The 14,849-nt window shown below is 54.0% G+C and overlaps 1 protein-coding gene across 3 annotated transcripts in view; it reads right to left on the minus strand.

Moving 5' to 3' along the window:
• LOC142580039 (alpha-crystallin B chain) overlaps positions 1-14,413 on the minus strand; it is a 69,833-nt gene extending 55,420 nt beyond the window's left edge. The window contains exon 1 of one of the 3 annotated variants that reach the window (XM_075690775.1): positions 14,198-14,413. The gene's annotated coding sequence lies outside the window, so the exon portion shown is untranslated. The remainder of the gene's footprint in view (positions 1-14,197) is intronic. The other 2 variants (XM_075690779.1, XM_075690777.1) reach the window with 2 other exon arrangements.
• Between the last annotated feature and the right edge of the window lie 436 nt (positions 14,414-14,849).

The raw sequence follows: 14,849 nt of genomic DNA on the forward strand, positions 1-14,849 counted from the left end.
ATTCACATTTATACTAGTAAAGATATCCGCCCCCCTTATTTGCATAGTAAAGCTACCCTGGATTGCACCCCCTCTCCCCCCCTCCCCGTCCCTGAAAAAAAAATCCTGGGTACGCGCCTGCGAAGAATCAATATACTTCTCCTAGACGACGCGAACGAGCAAAGCGCGGCGCGGGCATGATCAGCGACGTGGCACCCAAAGAGACGGACGGACGACAAATCGCAATACGAGAGAGAGAGAGAGGAAGAGAGAGACGGCAACGTTGCGCACAATTAACGGACGCGCGGTACCCCGCGGTCGAGGAGTGGGAACGAGGAACCGGTACTACATATCAGGCGGCGGAAAGGTGGCCAAGACCGCGGCGGGCGGTCGTTCGCGCGGACCAGACGAGACTCGTTGACACGACGGCGGCGCCCTCAAAGACGAGAGGGAGAGGGGGGGAACCCTCCGCTCGAGTCTGGGCTGCTGGCCGACCACACAACGGCTGCCTCGCAGAGGAGGAACCTGCGTCTCGCGTTTCGCAAGGCGTCCGTGTGCCAGCCTGGCGGCTCCCAACCGGTGCGCGCGTGAGAGTGCCGCACGCTGACGCCGCCCGAAAGGCGCGCGCAGCTTTAGAAGAAAGAAAGAAAAAGACGACAGACATTCACAGTTGTACGAGCGCGTATACGATTTAGTCATTCGCGCGGCAGTCGACACCAGAATAAACTTGGAGCTATGCACTTACTTGAAAAAAAAGAAAGGGGGGCAAGATGTCGGGTTTTACGCTCCGTAATCGCCATCTGACTATAAGGCAAGCCGTAGCTGGGGGCCCCAGATAATTCCGAACACCTGGGTTTCTTTATCATGCACCTAAATATGAGTAAGCGAGGACTTTTTTTTTTTTTTGCGTTTCGTGTCCCAGGGAAATGCAGCCGTGGTAGCTGGGTTGGAACCCGCGACCTGGGGCTTCGCAGCGCAACCCCATAGCCACAAAGCAACCGCAGAAAGCACGTGCCTCTCACTTGTCTGACCTGTCGCAGCACACTGTTCCGTGCAAGTACGCAAGCGCCGCCTTTTCGATGATGCATTTCTTTCTTCCTTTTTTTCTTTTTAATCGCACGTTACCTCACGCATACAGGTCAACTTCGTGTTGCTTGCGGCTACAGAATGGGGCGCTGCATCAGTCGAGCTGACACGTGACACATACATGCATTGTTCCGAGTTCAAACACAGACTATGCATGCTCGACGCAAGAGGTCTCAAGTAAATAATGAGTGCATGCGCCATGGAGGTAGATGGAATACTTGACCGAGGAGGCAGGGAGTGCGACGAATATATATACTGCCGTGAATCAGGGGCCGCAGTGACACAGCATTTTTTTTTTTATTGCGACAGCGTGCCTTCTGGCATAAATATTTAAACGTGTAGATATACGCCGGATTCTCGGAGGAAGTCCAGCAATGTCCCGTGGTGGGGCCCCAAGATCCAACTGTCTACATCTGGCGGCCGACCTGGGGGTGGTCCACATCGAAGCAGGTGTTGTTTCTGGCGGGGGGCATGTAGAGAGGGGCAAGTCCAGAGAAGGTGCCCAGTGTCCACCTCGCAGACAGGAGCGGGACAGAAGGGGCAGGAATCGCTGATGGAGGCTCGCTACTGTGCCGACCCCGACCAGGTTACCGCAGGTGTGAGGGCGACACGGAGACGTAACCTTCGTAGCAAGACCTCTTCCCAGCGCGCTAGGCCGCCAGGGAGGTCGGTGCCACACGGTGGGAGAAGTGCTCGCGTGGCGCGCCGAAGGTGTTCTTTTTCTGTGAGGAGCCTTGTCTCCGGAGAGGTGGCGGCCAATTGAAGTGGACGAGAAGTTTTGTTACGACTTGCTGCATGCACTAAGGCTTGGGTGGGATATGCATTGCGACGTATCGATTGTACACGTACTGTAACCGGTAATTTCTCAACAATGTCCTGAATCTCCTGCGCCAAAACGTAATAATATTTGGGGTTTTACGTGCCAAAACCACTTTCTGATTATGAGGCACGCCGTAGTGGAGGACTCCGGAAATTTTGACCACCTGGGGTTCTTTAACGTGCACCTAAGTGTAAGCACACGGGTGTTTTCGCATTTCGCCCCCATCGAAATGCGGCCGCCGTGGCCGGGATTCGATCCCGCGACCTCGTGCTCAGCAGCCCAACACCATAGCCACTGAGCAACCACGGCGACACCCGCAGTTGTATTTGCTATTATACTCGATTCACTAAGGTGGCCAACGGATCGTGTGTGTATTCGAGACAGCATTTCTATTCGCAAGTTCTCTCTGCCATTATCTAGCCGCCTTTGCTAAATAACATGCCCAACGTCACGATTGCCTGCCGCCTCGTCTAACGAACAGCTCCGGCGTAATAATTTTCGCCTGGGTTTGTGTGTGTGCGTGTGTGTGAGTGTGGGCCCGCAAAAAAAATCAGCGTTCGAATCCTCGATCTCAAAGTGCACATTCGCGCGTTGTAGACGAGGCAGCACAATCGTTGCAAAAGAAAATCGCGTTGCGCGAAATTCTTCCCACACTCCGTATCGGTCCCCGTTTATACAGAGGCGCTGACGAAGCGAGAGAACCGAACAGCGCCTGCCGATGCCCGCAAGCCCGGCCTAAACTGCAGGTGGCCAGCCCGGTTTACTTATTTGCTTGTCTTCTTCTCGAGCCGAAGGCAGCCCTTATGGCGAACGCATCGACCAAGAAAGCATCGATCCCTATGTATGCGTCCACAAGAAGCTCACCGCGCTGTTGTCGTCTGCACAGAAGAGCCCCGCCAATGACGCGTTCCGTTGCCATGGGGGTGAGCAGGGTTCACGACTCGAGCGCTTATCTGAGCGGTGCACGTGCACGGATCCGAATCTGTCGAACAGCGGGTGCGCGCGCGTGCCCGGGAAGAGTACACAGACCGGTCTCGCACCGCCGCTAGAGCGCAGGCGCATACGGGCTGGCCGAGCATTTTTCTGCTACCAGCACGAAGCGCACTCTCCCGGTGATCTTCAGTTTGCCCTGCGTAAGGCAAAAGGACAATGACGTAGCGTCCAAATTTCGTCATCCTCGGACGTCCTCGGCTGCTTTATTTTTTTCCCTTTCCCGCGGGCGCTCGTTCCGTGGCATACATACCGCACGCCCCCGGTTGCATGCCCCGCACATTTTGCATGTCGCGCCATAGGTGCCTACTTACGCAAATCCACGCCTCCCTCCGAGGCAACCCCGACGCTATAGGCACGCTGAGGATTTCGTCGTAGGATTGGGCTGACGGTGTTTCATCGAGTTAAAATTAAATTCTGGGGTTGTACATGCCAAAACGACGATTCCATACGAGGCACGCCGTAGCGGAGGACACCGGGCTATTTTTTGGTCACCTGTAGTTCTTTAACGTTCACAAAACTGTAAGCGCTGTTGCATTTCGCCCGCGTCTTCCAAATGCGGCTGTCGCGGTCGCAGGGATCCAACGTCTTATTGTGTGGGATATTGCAAAAAGTCACCAAGAGAAGAAATTTGGGCGAGCTTGTCTGACATGTATGTATATGTGTGTGTGTATATATATATATATATATATATATATATATATATATATATATATATATATATATATATATATATATATATAGGCTCGAAGACGTCGCCACACACATATAAACTGCACACAAAAAGCGCCCGCGTGTTCTCGTGCGTTCAGTACTGCTTTGAACCGACCGGTAGCAGAACAGAACAACGCGTAGAATCGTCGCTCGCCACGCAATGCGTGTCCGGCCATAACAGCCACACGCAGTCAGCTGAGCACAACTTGCGCCGTCGTCCTTAGCGGCAGCACTTCGTCGAGAAGTCGGCGTGTATTCCACCGGGCCACAAGCGTTTCACAAGCGTGAAGGCACTCCACCCTGATGCGTGCAAATCCACCGAAGCGACGCTTGCAAACCGGGGGTCGGCGGTCGTTAAAGGGTGCTTGTCCCGTAACGATAACACTCCCCACCCGCCCATTTCACTTCCATTCTTTCCGCTCTTCGTGAGTTTCGCCGACGCCGCCGGCATCGGCCCCTCGACGCAAGGTGTGCCGAGCAAAGAACAACAAATGAAATGGGTTCGTTACAAAATACCCATTCCGGGGCCACATTTTGCCGACGATCGATCCGATTTCAATTTCCACCGTAATCGCCATTTGCGATTGGTTCGGACGCCGTCGTTATCGCCAGGTATGGGTAACTCGGTGGGACCAATAAGAGGAGACGGATCGTTGCACAAAACGAGGAAAAAATGAAGCGGATCGCTAAGAAATGCGGCCCCCACGAGGCGCACCACGCGTTCTCTTCGCACGAAAGGCGATCTGTCACGCAGGCGGCGGTCCCGTCGCGAACCAGGACGAGCGGAACGGGAAGGCGCGCGCAGCAGGGTGTCCATTTTAGGCGAGCTATATTCACAATCTCGCGAGCACGTAAACGGAATAAAACGTGCCGTGCCCGACGCGCTGAACGGGGTGTGCACGCAGCCAGTGTGAAACGCTTGCGCGCATAACTGTCGGCGCCCTTGGCGCTTTTACTCGAAGGCAGACATATACATCTGCCACGTCGATCGCAACTATACCGTGTACGCTCGAGAGCATGAAGGAAAAAAAAAAAAACTGTCGTTTCAGTCAGAATACACAGCCGACCTCAAATGTTTTCGCAGCACGGAATTGTGTGGCGAAAAAAAAAAAATAGTTACGTCGTAATTTCGCAACAAAGTCTCGAATTTTGATACGGAGCCCGGGGGGCCTTACGCATTTTGATTCGAAGGCAGTCTCACTGATGCCGCTGCAAAAACTTTTTTTTTTCGCATAGCATGCTCCGGAAGCGTTTGTAGTTGGGCCACGCAGAGCAATCTTATACGCTAATTGCACGGCTATATATGATAACTACACGTGGTAGACGTGAACTTCGATCACGACGTGCTGTATAGATTAAACTTAAAAGAAGGACCTCACAGCATTTGTATATGCACGCAATTAATGCAGTTATAACACAATGAATGCGATAACGTTGCGTGACTTAGCATAACTGCGGTACAGGTGGTCTATATATTCTACCCGCGTAATTTAACGGTGATGGCTCAATCTCTCGTTGATCTCAAGATCCGAAACAAATCGTTGCGCCGTCGCACCGTCGCACCTCAAATCAGGTCCCACGTGGCTTCCAACGCGCAAAAATAAGTTAGTGCGCAATAACGCAAACAGGTTCGTGGTTGCCTGTAATTGCGAATTACACTCGCCACTCACAGCGTATAAGGCCACAGCAGTACAACCACAGGATGCGCGCCGCATGGCGCAAAGCTATAGTATTTTCCGACACAGTATTTGGCAAAGCGGCTAAGAGCACGGCTTCAAAGGGTCCGGAGGATGTAAAAGCACGAGGGACAAAACGCCAGAAGCAGCAGCTATATTCGTTGTATAAGATGCGCAGTTTGCTTTTTAAAGAAGCTTGGAGTCAATCGGGCAGAACTTTAGCGCCAGCGTTGCGTCAGCCGTGCCTTCGCCAGCTGCGCGAAGCCACGGCCACGCGGACGCCAATTATCCCCGCGCCACCCCTCTCGTAACACCAGGCCTCGGTGGCTGCGTTCGAGCGAACGTAGACGTTAATCGTCCAACCCACTTCTGCACGGAAAGGCCGCTGAGCAAACCGTAAGCATAGATGTGAGCAGGCATCAGTTTCAAGCACCGCGAGATGCTGCTCGGGACACGGAGCAGACGGTTTACACAAGGCGTGACGAGGAGATATTTTTTCGCGTCATCCGCTAGACAACTGCAAATCGCGCTGCCTCGTTCATCCCGAATATCGTAGGAGTCCGGCGTCTGGTTTAACGTCGCAAATATCCGCTGCCAGACGAGAGGAAACGTAGCGGCTTTCGCAGAGGTACACACGTGCTGCACACGTGGCCCGTTCGCGAACTCCGCGGAAGGGGACGCATGTGGCGAAGAAGTGTTCACCCGCTCGGGGCCTATGTCCGTCGGAAGAACACGTGCGGAGGCATATGCGTGTGTGTGTGACGTCAACGTCCGTCTTGTAGGCGGTGTGTCGGGCCATGCGCTATAGGCGAGTCACTGCCAGAGTACACATACGGCGGATGCTTGCTTTGCGGCCGATGTATTCACGGCTCGTCCGTTTTCTTTTTTTTTTCTTCCACGACGTCGGTATGGTGTAGGGGACCAGACGAACCTGTTATTTGGGACTATATGGAGTTAACGAACAATTAAGAGAACGAATTCATAAAGGAAAATGAACCTCATTAATGCCGAAATAAAGAATTTGGAGGTACATTTTTACGACAACCGTAACGTTTCTAATTACCGCTCACTTCATGTGACGTGTATTTTGTAAACGTACAAGTATTTTCCCCATTCCTCTCTGTGCACCCTACACGGCTCTGAGATGAACTAAAAAATCCGAGGACATTTAAGCGCTCTTGTATGAGCTGTTCTTCGAGTTATGAACTCCTCCCGGGCAAGCGAGCACGTTCAGACGCTTGGCGCCTTTCGATTGGGCCTTATTGAGGCACAGTTAGAACGCAGGACAGAGATCGTGCGGACAACGAACGCTTTAATACAACGCAAGCAACCGAACGGCATCTGCACACGTCGCCGTATGTGCTCCGCCGAGGCGCGCTGGTGACATAGTGTCGCAGCCAATGGGAATTTAGGTGCCCTTTTGCAGCTGCGGACGCCGCCGACTTTATCGCTCAGTGGGCCATTCGATGCTTTCGCATAAATAAGGAGATAGAGAGAAAGCTAATACAACTTGCCGCCAGTGGCAGCCGAAGCCACAACAATCGCACGAGGCACGGTTATTTCACAAGCACCCCCATTTAAGGCGCGTATTCAATTACGCCCACGTCGCTACGTTGCCGGCGCGATTGCTGGCGTTCGAATCCGCAACCGTATTTGCGAGGCCATGTGTCACGTGTGCCGGCGCCTCGCCAGGTCAAAGAACGCCCCCGTGCCGCACAGCCCGAGGCGAACGATATGTATCGACGGGGTTACAGGGTGACTCCCACGCTGCGGCTACGTAGCCGGGAGGCGTAAGGCAATTATGGTCAAATGCCACTATTACGGGTGCCTCTATCGCATTCGCCCTGCCAGCAGCAACGGAGACTCCATTCAAGTCGCCGAAAGCCGCGCCAGTCTCCTCCAGCACTTGCTAAGGAGCCTTCACGCCCACATTGCCTCTCGCAGTCTCCCTCTCAGGCGAACGTATTCGTCGTTCCGCATCTATCTCCGTCCCGCGGGCCGCATCTTCTAAGACGTCTCGCTGTCCGTTCGAGTGCGCGCCCGGTCAGTTGCCGTCGGGGCGAAAATGGGCCCGGGCGGCCGCGATGGCCGCGGGCAGCAGGCGCCTCCCCCGCGCGTCCTACCAGGCCAGCGCGGACACAACGGAGCCGGCAAACGCGCGCTCGCCGCACGTGCTCCAGCAGGGGCGCATTCCTGCCGCGCAGTTCGGATGATGGATGGCGCCCGCGTGACGCGATCTGCACGCGGCAGGGCGACGGGTCCGGCGCTACCGACGCGGCAGCTGCGTGCTGGCGCCGATCTGCGTCCAACGCAAGGCGACTCCCGTGCCCTCGATGCGGACATCACAATATCACACGCTCCTCGTAGTGTAATAAAATCGACGCTCGTAAAATCATTATCGACGACGGTTGGCACCCGGGCGAAACGAAAAATAAACCGTTCGTTTTTCGGGGTGCCTTTCTTCGTCACATATCGAATGCCCGCGGCAGCACTACTGGCCGCATTCACGCTCTGTCAACGTCATCTGCCGATCGTCCTGCCTCGATCATCTCGCTTGCCACCGCATCTCTCCGTGGCCGCTTTCAAATCACGATGCTTCTAATTGGGTATCTGCGCTTGCTTCGTTCGCTTGAGGCACAAGTGAATTGTACACGTTGTCGAAATATGGACCATAATTTTCCTGCCGCGACTGCCCCACGGGGGAAAATAATATCTACACCCCCAAGTCTTTGTCTGTATAGCCTTCTGTCCCCAAGCAGCCCGACCGTAAGAAGAGTCCGAGCAAGCGACTCAGCTTGGACAGGCCCCATTCCCTTTCCCCTCTTCGCCTTGCCACGAAGGTGACGAGCGAGAAATTGCGTCAGGGTGCCATCGTAACGCCACCAGCATAGCACATTATCGTTTGCTTAGCAGGGGACATTCCAGCATCCGCGTTAGCGACAAACGCAAGGGCGTAGGAAGCATACCTCAAGCCGAAGGGGTCACTTTCCCACTACTGAGCTATACCTGACTGAAATATAAACTGGCACTATACATCCTGAGGAGACGACCACGTGCATATATCCACTTATCTATGACGCCAATGGATCAGACAGGTGCGCGTGAGTCGACAGCGAGACAGCAATTCTTTCACGACAGCCTCCACTCTGCACGCGCAGCTGTGACAAGCATATAAGTATCGCATCCCAAAACGAGGGCGTTTGCATGCGATAGGACAAGGGTAGCTAGATTAGACTCGGAGTTGGCAAGTTGGCCGCGAGAAAGTCGGCGTGGAAAGATTACGCAGTCCCCGAACGCGGTCCACAAATAAAGCCTAACCACAGCTCTCTCTCTATCCGCCACAGAAATCAGCTCAAAGTTGGGTTTCCCTCTCGTCCCATCCCGTCCGTTAGGTCGCGGTAATCACCGTGCAATCGACACTCGCTCAACCTTATACACCACCTTTACATATGGCGAATTCGCCCGTCACCGCCGCTGGGAATCGAACTGACGCCACTGCGGGAACGCGCCGGTCGCAGCCGTGCGCGCAAGCCACACCTTCGAGCTAACATCTCAGCTGTCGGCAATTTGCGTGGAGTTTTGTGCACCGCGTAGAGGCTGAGAATGGCGGCGTCGGAGCGCCTGTTTGTATACATAGGTGCCTGCGGGCAAACATACTGCAGCGAACGAAGATGGCGCTGTTCGCGGCGCAAACGGCGCTTCTTCTTCTGAAGAAGGCGTCGGCTGCGCGACAGCTTGCTGCTGTCGCTGTAGACAAGTCCGGCGTCAGAGGATTGAACGAACTCCCGCCGATGCATCCAGCACCGTAGCGTACAGCAGCAGCGCATGTGTCGCGAAACGTTAAGCCGCCGCCGTGTCAGGCCGCACTCATTTCCGGTTAAACAACGCCGCGCCAACGCTTTCCGATACAGGCCGACGGCGTGTACAGGTGTGCTTCCATCATCGCGGCATTCGATATACGAGTCGCGCATGGAGCGCGTATGTATCCTGCTATATCTGAACGACGCTTACACTCTGCGAATTGCCGATATGTACGGGAAAACGACATCCGCACACACGGCAGTACCTATCGTTCTGCGACAACATGCCCCGAATGTGCACGAACGCTGCGCAAGAAACTCGGGCAACACCTTCTTCACCCACGGCAGAGAACTGGACGGAGTGCAAACGGTCGAGAGGGGTTTAGAAAGAAAGATAGTAAAAATGCAGGCGCGCCTCGCTGGCACTGGTGCAAAACGCACAGGCCCATCCTAGTGGCGACATATAAACAGCTTCATCCGAGTGCAAAAACACACGTTGCGCTCGTGCCAATATACTGTCGGGCAAGTGGACACGCGACCTCGCGGTTGGCTGTGCAGCAAATGCGCCCTCCTTTCCCCTCCCTCCCCCATTCCACCCAACTAATGTGTTCGGAAGGGCATCGCATTCTGAGGCGCCACCGAGGAATCCAGCTGACAGTCGAACTACGCAAATGCTGGCCATGGGGAACCAGCGCATGGGGAACCGGCGCGTCGAAAAGAGTAAGAAAAGAGTGCATTGCACGCCACCCTGGCGACGAAACGCGGCATATTCCAGCCTCCCGACCAGACGAGACACACGTGCGCGGCCGTATTATATAGTTCGTATGTTTCCGTTTTCGCGCCGCTTCAAGTGGACAGTTTTCGTAAAGAAGCTAGCGCCATCAAGTGAAGAAATGACGAAAGAAGCTTTTTAAGCTTTATATATTTTTCACAGTGTGTCGCGGCGAGCACGTGTGTTTCTTTAACGGTTGCGCCTAGCTGCCTCGCAAATCTAGCAGCTACGGCTCCGGTCGTGCTGCGCTATGGTTTCGGAAGTATTAGTTGGCCTGAAGACATTCCATATTTCTCTGGCTAGACATAAAAAATTCTAATGTTACTTCGCCACAGCAGTCAATGGAGAAGAAAACTTTATCGCATCAGCTGACTCGCGCAAGCAAAGGTTTCAGTGCTCCGCTGCTGGATCCGTAACAACGCTGGCTACATTTAGCATTAATTACATAAATTCCGCGGATACATCTCAGCGCCGAGTCCTCATCCGCATGCGCATTTTTAAAAACACATAGGCAGCTTAGTCGCGCGTGCGCCGGCCGTACGCCCACACAACTCGTATTACAAGGCAGCTTCCCTCCCACATAATTCTTGGCAATGAATGGATAATATCTACCTTTCGTATCTTTCGCTTGGTGCGGTGACGTTGGAAGGGGCTTGGCGGTGGTATTAGGAAGGAAAAATGGTTGGTACATATGCCGGATGGTGCATGCTATTGCTCATTTTGTTTCCGACGAAATGCCGACTGCAGATTCTGCTGTTTGGTACTGTCTGCCTCGGCTTACCGTCTTAACTATCGAATAAACCATGCACACACGCGAAATTTGATTTAGAAACCAGCCCGACACCGCTTGACCGGGCGACAAGACGGGAACTTACTCCGCTCGCCTGACTGCTTGGATCCAACGCCGCCTCTATTCTTGTCCATCTAAACCGCGTCGGTTTAGATGGAAAGCTAGACGCAGAAGGATGCATCCTCCCTCATCCCGACGTAGTTGTGGCACTTGTATACGCAACAGTATCGTCGGCGTCCTTTTGTTTTCCTTCGACTTTCAGGGCACGCAACGCCACTACCAGTAGCAATTTTCGTCCGCGGTAGCGGCTGCATTGTGCACATTCTGACCGCCAGGGCGGCGCTGCAGAGCGTCGTGAAAACTCCAGCGCTGGTTCCCCATAGCATTTGGCCTCACTTCGTATGTAGCTAAGGATATCTTCCGCATACTTTCGGCAACAATGCGGGAGGCGAATGCTACATGCGAAAGGGTAGACAACGAGCAACACCGACGAATGCAACGTGAAAGTGACGGGCTAATAAACGTAGGTCGATAAATGTACGTAAAGAAATAATAATAACATGTAAAGCGCAGGAATCTAAGCTCTGTTAAATTATATCCGCTCACAGCACTATAAATCTATGCGTGCACTCTTTTTTCTTTTTTTCGGTGTCCGCTGGCTACCGCTGTAGCGATAACTATACATACTTGCTCAATCCGATTTGCGAATTTAACTGTTAACGGAGAAATGCGCTAGCGTTATTTCTTGAACTACTCGTAACTTTGCTTGAAATGTATTCAGCTGTTAAGGCTCTTTCATGGCAGTACAACCACTTAGCGCATAAATCCCGAAACCCTACGACCATTCTGTTCAGTGTTTCTGCGCTATCCGCATCGATAACCTCAGTACCTAATCCTGACAATGAACTCCTCAGCTGCGAGTGCGAAACTGAGGCGGGAGTATATGACTAGCTCTCACGGAACGTTTGTGTTAGACTATACGATTATACGACCTGCTCTTGAATGCAAAGTAAACGCAACACAAGAAATGCGACAGTGTCGCACTGGCCACGAAGCAGAAAAATAAGTGAAATTTAACACTGAATAGTGCATGTTGGTCTTTTTTTGCTGCTGTAAATGCGATGCCCCTGTTCTCGCTTCCCCAGCTTAAACTAACGCGAGTAGGAGAATGTGGAAGTGTATCTTTCGGGAGCAATGTCAGTGGTGGGGCGCTCTGCCCGCGTAGCCTTCCCTCCCAGAAAGCTGTCCGCTGTGTACGGCTCTTCCCTGTCGCTGTGAGCCGTCACAGCCTTCGTTAAAAGCAAACGGGCCGACGACGAGAAGTCGCTCAGCCCGTCGACCACGTGCGAAGCATTTCCGACGCGCCGTCGTCGCGTCTGCTTCACGCTTCTACACGCCGCTTCATCCGGCCGGCGCCAAGCGTATACGTGCGGGACGTGTCCCAGACGCGAAGTTGTCGACCTCTCGCCGCTTCGCGCAGCTGTTTCACGCCGTGGCTGTCACTCGGACCGGCCCGTTATTTAGGCTGGAATTGCATTCACCGGCGTCGTGTTGCAATTACGCCGAGAATAGGTCGCAAGTACGGCCGGGCACTGTGTCGCCCTTCGGTGCCAGAGGAGCCTCGGCGGCCAAGAACTCGACATCCAAATTCCCGCTTCACTCTCGGACAAACTTCCTGTCAAGATCCGCGGAGAAACTCTACGTCAGCGCTGACACACGTTTGAATCAGCGAGTAATGCTTTAGAACGCTCGCCGAAGGTCGCATTCCAGCCGCGGCGTTCCTCTGCCGCGGAACATAGCGACGCGAGATTCTGGTCACCGCTGGCGCCTTGTCGTCTGCACTCTCCTGCGGCACCACACACGTCTCCGCCGTTTCGTGAGTGCGTGCTCACGTCATCCCTCGCACGCATCTGCCATCGCCGTGCTGGGGCTGCGTCGAGTTTAAATACATTCAATAACCAGGAGAGGCGTTTTTATCCTTGTAACTGTGACATACGATTGTCGGAAAAAAAAAAAGAAAGTCGAAGGAAGACGCGCAGGTCTGCAGGATCCTCACATTTGTTTTAACAGTTGTTATTCCCACCAGGTTTCTGCCCAGCGATTGCGCAACCCCTCTTCGTTTGCTCCTAATGCATACATTACATGTCGCAAACGAAAGGAAATGCATGCACTGAGGATACACAGCAATGCACGCACACACACACACACACACACACACACACACACACACACACACACACACACACACACAGACGCACGCACGCACGCACACACACGCACGCACGCACGCACGCACACCGCTTACAGCATAATGTTCAGACATCTGGGAAGCAGGAGGGGCTATCAAGAGTACACGACATCCATTACCGCGTCGAAGAATTGAAGCGTGTTCTCATGGCATGCAGATAAGCCAGGAATGATAAAAGCGTGGCAGAGTGCTCGCAGCGTGAAGACAGAAATATAGCGATTTCGTTCTCCTCTCTTGAAGGAGGGAGTGATTCGCGGCACTACACAGACCCGGGTACAGCTCAGGACATGATAGAGGACATGGAGTCCATTACGAAGGCCAGCTGAATTTGCTCCCTCGCCGGATAAGCGTGGAATTTCAACTCCTTAGCATTTGCACTTTCGGGTTGGCAAGGTTATTTGCGTACCAGCTGAGCTTGCGAAGAGAGTCTTTGCAGAGAGACAAGTCACGGTCATCAGCCGTGCCCGAATACCACCCTGGTCTTCAGGCAAGCAGGCGCGATGTGAGCACCTGCTATATATATCCGTTGATCCGTACCATCTATCTATGCTAGCATAGCAAGGAGTGTCGCCCTTGGAAAACAAAAGCAAATCGGCGGATAGGCACTTCGCCACGCGCTAGGCGCCAAATGGGCGCTAAACTTAACCGCACCGCGCCGTTTCAGCAGCTCCCAAAAAACAAGCGCCGAATCAAGAGGACACGGGCGCGATCAACCAATTTCAGCCGGCTCAGCGCAACTGCAATCTTGCGATGAAGTACGGGTTAGCCCGAGCCGGCAGCTGCCAACTATTACTGTTCCATAAGTGGCTGCTGTCAATGCACTGTTTAGTTACGAGTTTCGCTGGCTGTCGTCGCGGTGACAGTTTATTTCGGTGGAACCCGGGTCACGGTTCACATCCGATACTTGAAACACGGCTTCCCAACAATACACGGGGACGCGATGCTAACATGTGCCAAAGCGGCGATGGCCAGATCCGCCTGCCTCCCTGCCCGAACAAGTCTTCCCCGCCGAGAATAAACTCCCCGATCAAAGTGAGCGTGCACGCTTGACCCCAATCCAGACCGCCGCCGCTACAAAGCCGAGCGCTTCGGCTGGCAGAGGAGCCGGCATTACAATGGGATCGGCGGGGCACATCCCACATCACGTAGGGCATTGGCTCGTAACGCTACCCGCATGACAGCGGCATGAAGAGTCGAAGTCGCGCTTTCCGCGAGTAACTGGCTCTGCATAACACGTTTCAGAGTGCAAGGAATGCGCAACCAGGAAAAGTGCCCGATGTGCATTTTGAGTCGGTGCGCGATGCTCGGCAAAAGAGACTCACTTGGATGCTTCTCCTTTTCTTCTTCGCCGACGACAACGTCGGGCACTGGATTCTGCGCTGACCGGGACGATTGGCTATCCGTCGTCGATTGGGCGGCACGGTCGCGAGGCGGGCTGCTTTTAATGCTTGCAAGGAGAAGCTTCCCGAACACGTCTACGCACCGTTCCAAAAGCAGCGACACGCCTGACTCATTGAAGGAACGCGAGGGCGAACGCGTTCTCCCGACAGCCGCGCATGCGCGCTGGTACGCCCGGCGCCCGCCGCCGGTCGCGCAGGCGGTTGCCATGGTGACACCCAGTGTTTACCTTCGCCGGCCGGCCTTCCCCGCCGCCGGTGGGAAAGTGGTCGCATGAAAACGCCTCGCGGAGCAAGGTCACTGCATTATTGGCTTATGTGTAACCACAGAAAAAGGCCATGAATACCGGACGGGATGCGGCATAAATGAGGGAGCTGGAGATAACACGCCAGCGTCGTCGTTTGCTCAGACAACACGGCACCGCGCAGCCTCGCCCATGCGAGAAAAAAGAGAGCAGGCAGACCCGGCGCCAGTCCGAAACCGAAACAAGATTGCGCGTTGGCGCAGGGCGTTGCGCTCTTCCGCGCTAATTCGCCGGCTCTTGCGCATTGCGCGCTTTAAATATGCATAAATAGT

Source organism: Dermacentor variabilis, chromosome 4, assembly GCF_050947875.1.
Source record: "Dermacentor variabilis isolate Ectoservices chromosome 4, ASM5094787v1, whole genome shotgun sequence".
In the NCBI taxonomy this organism is placed as follows: Eukaryota; Metazoa; Arthropoda; class Arachnida; order Ixodida; family Ixodidae; genus Dermacentor; species Dermacentor variabilis.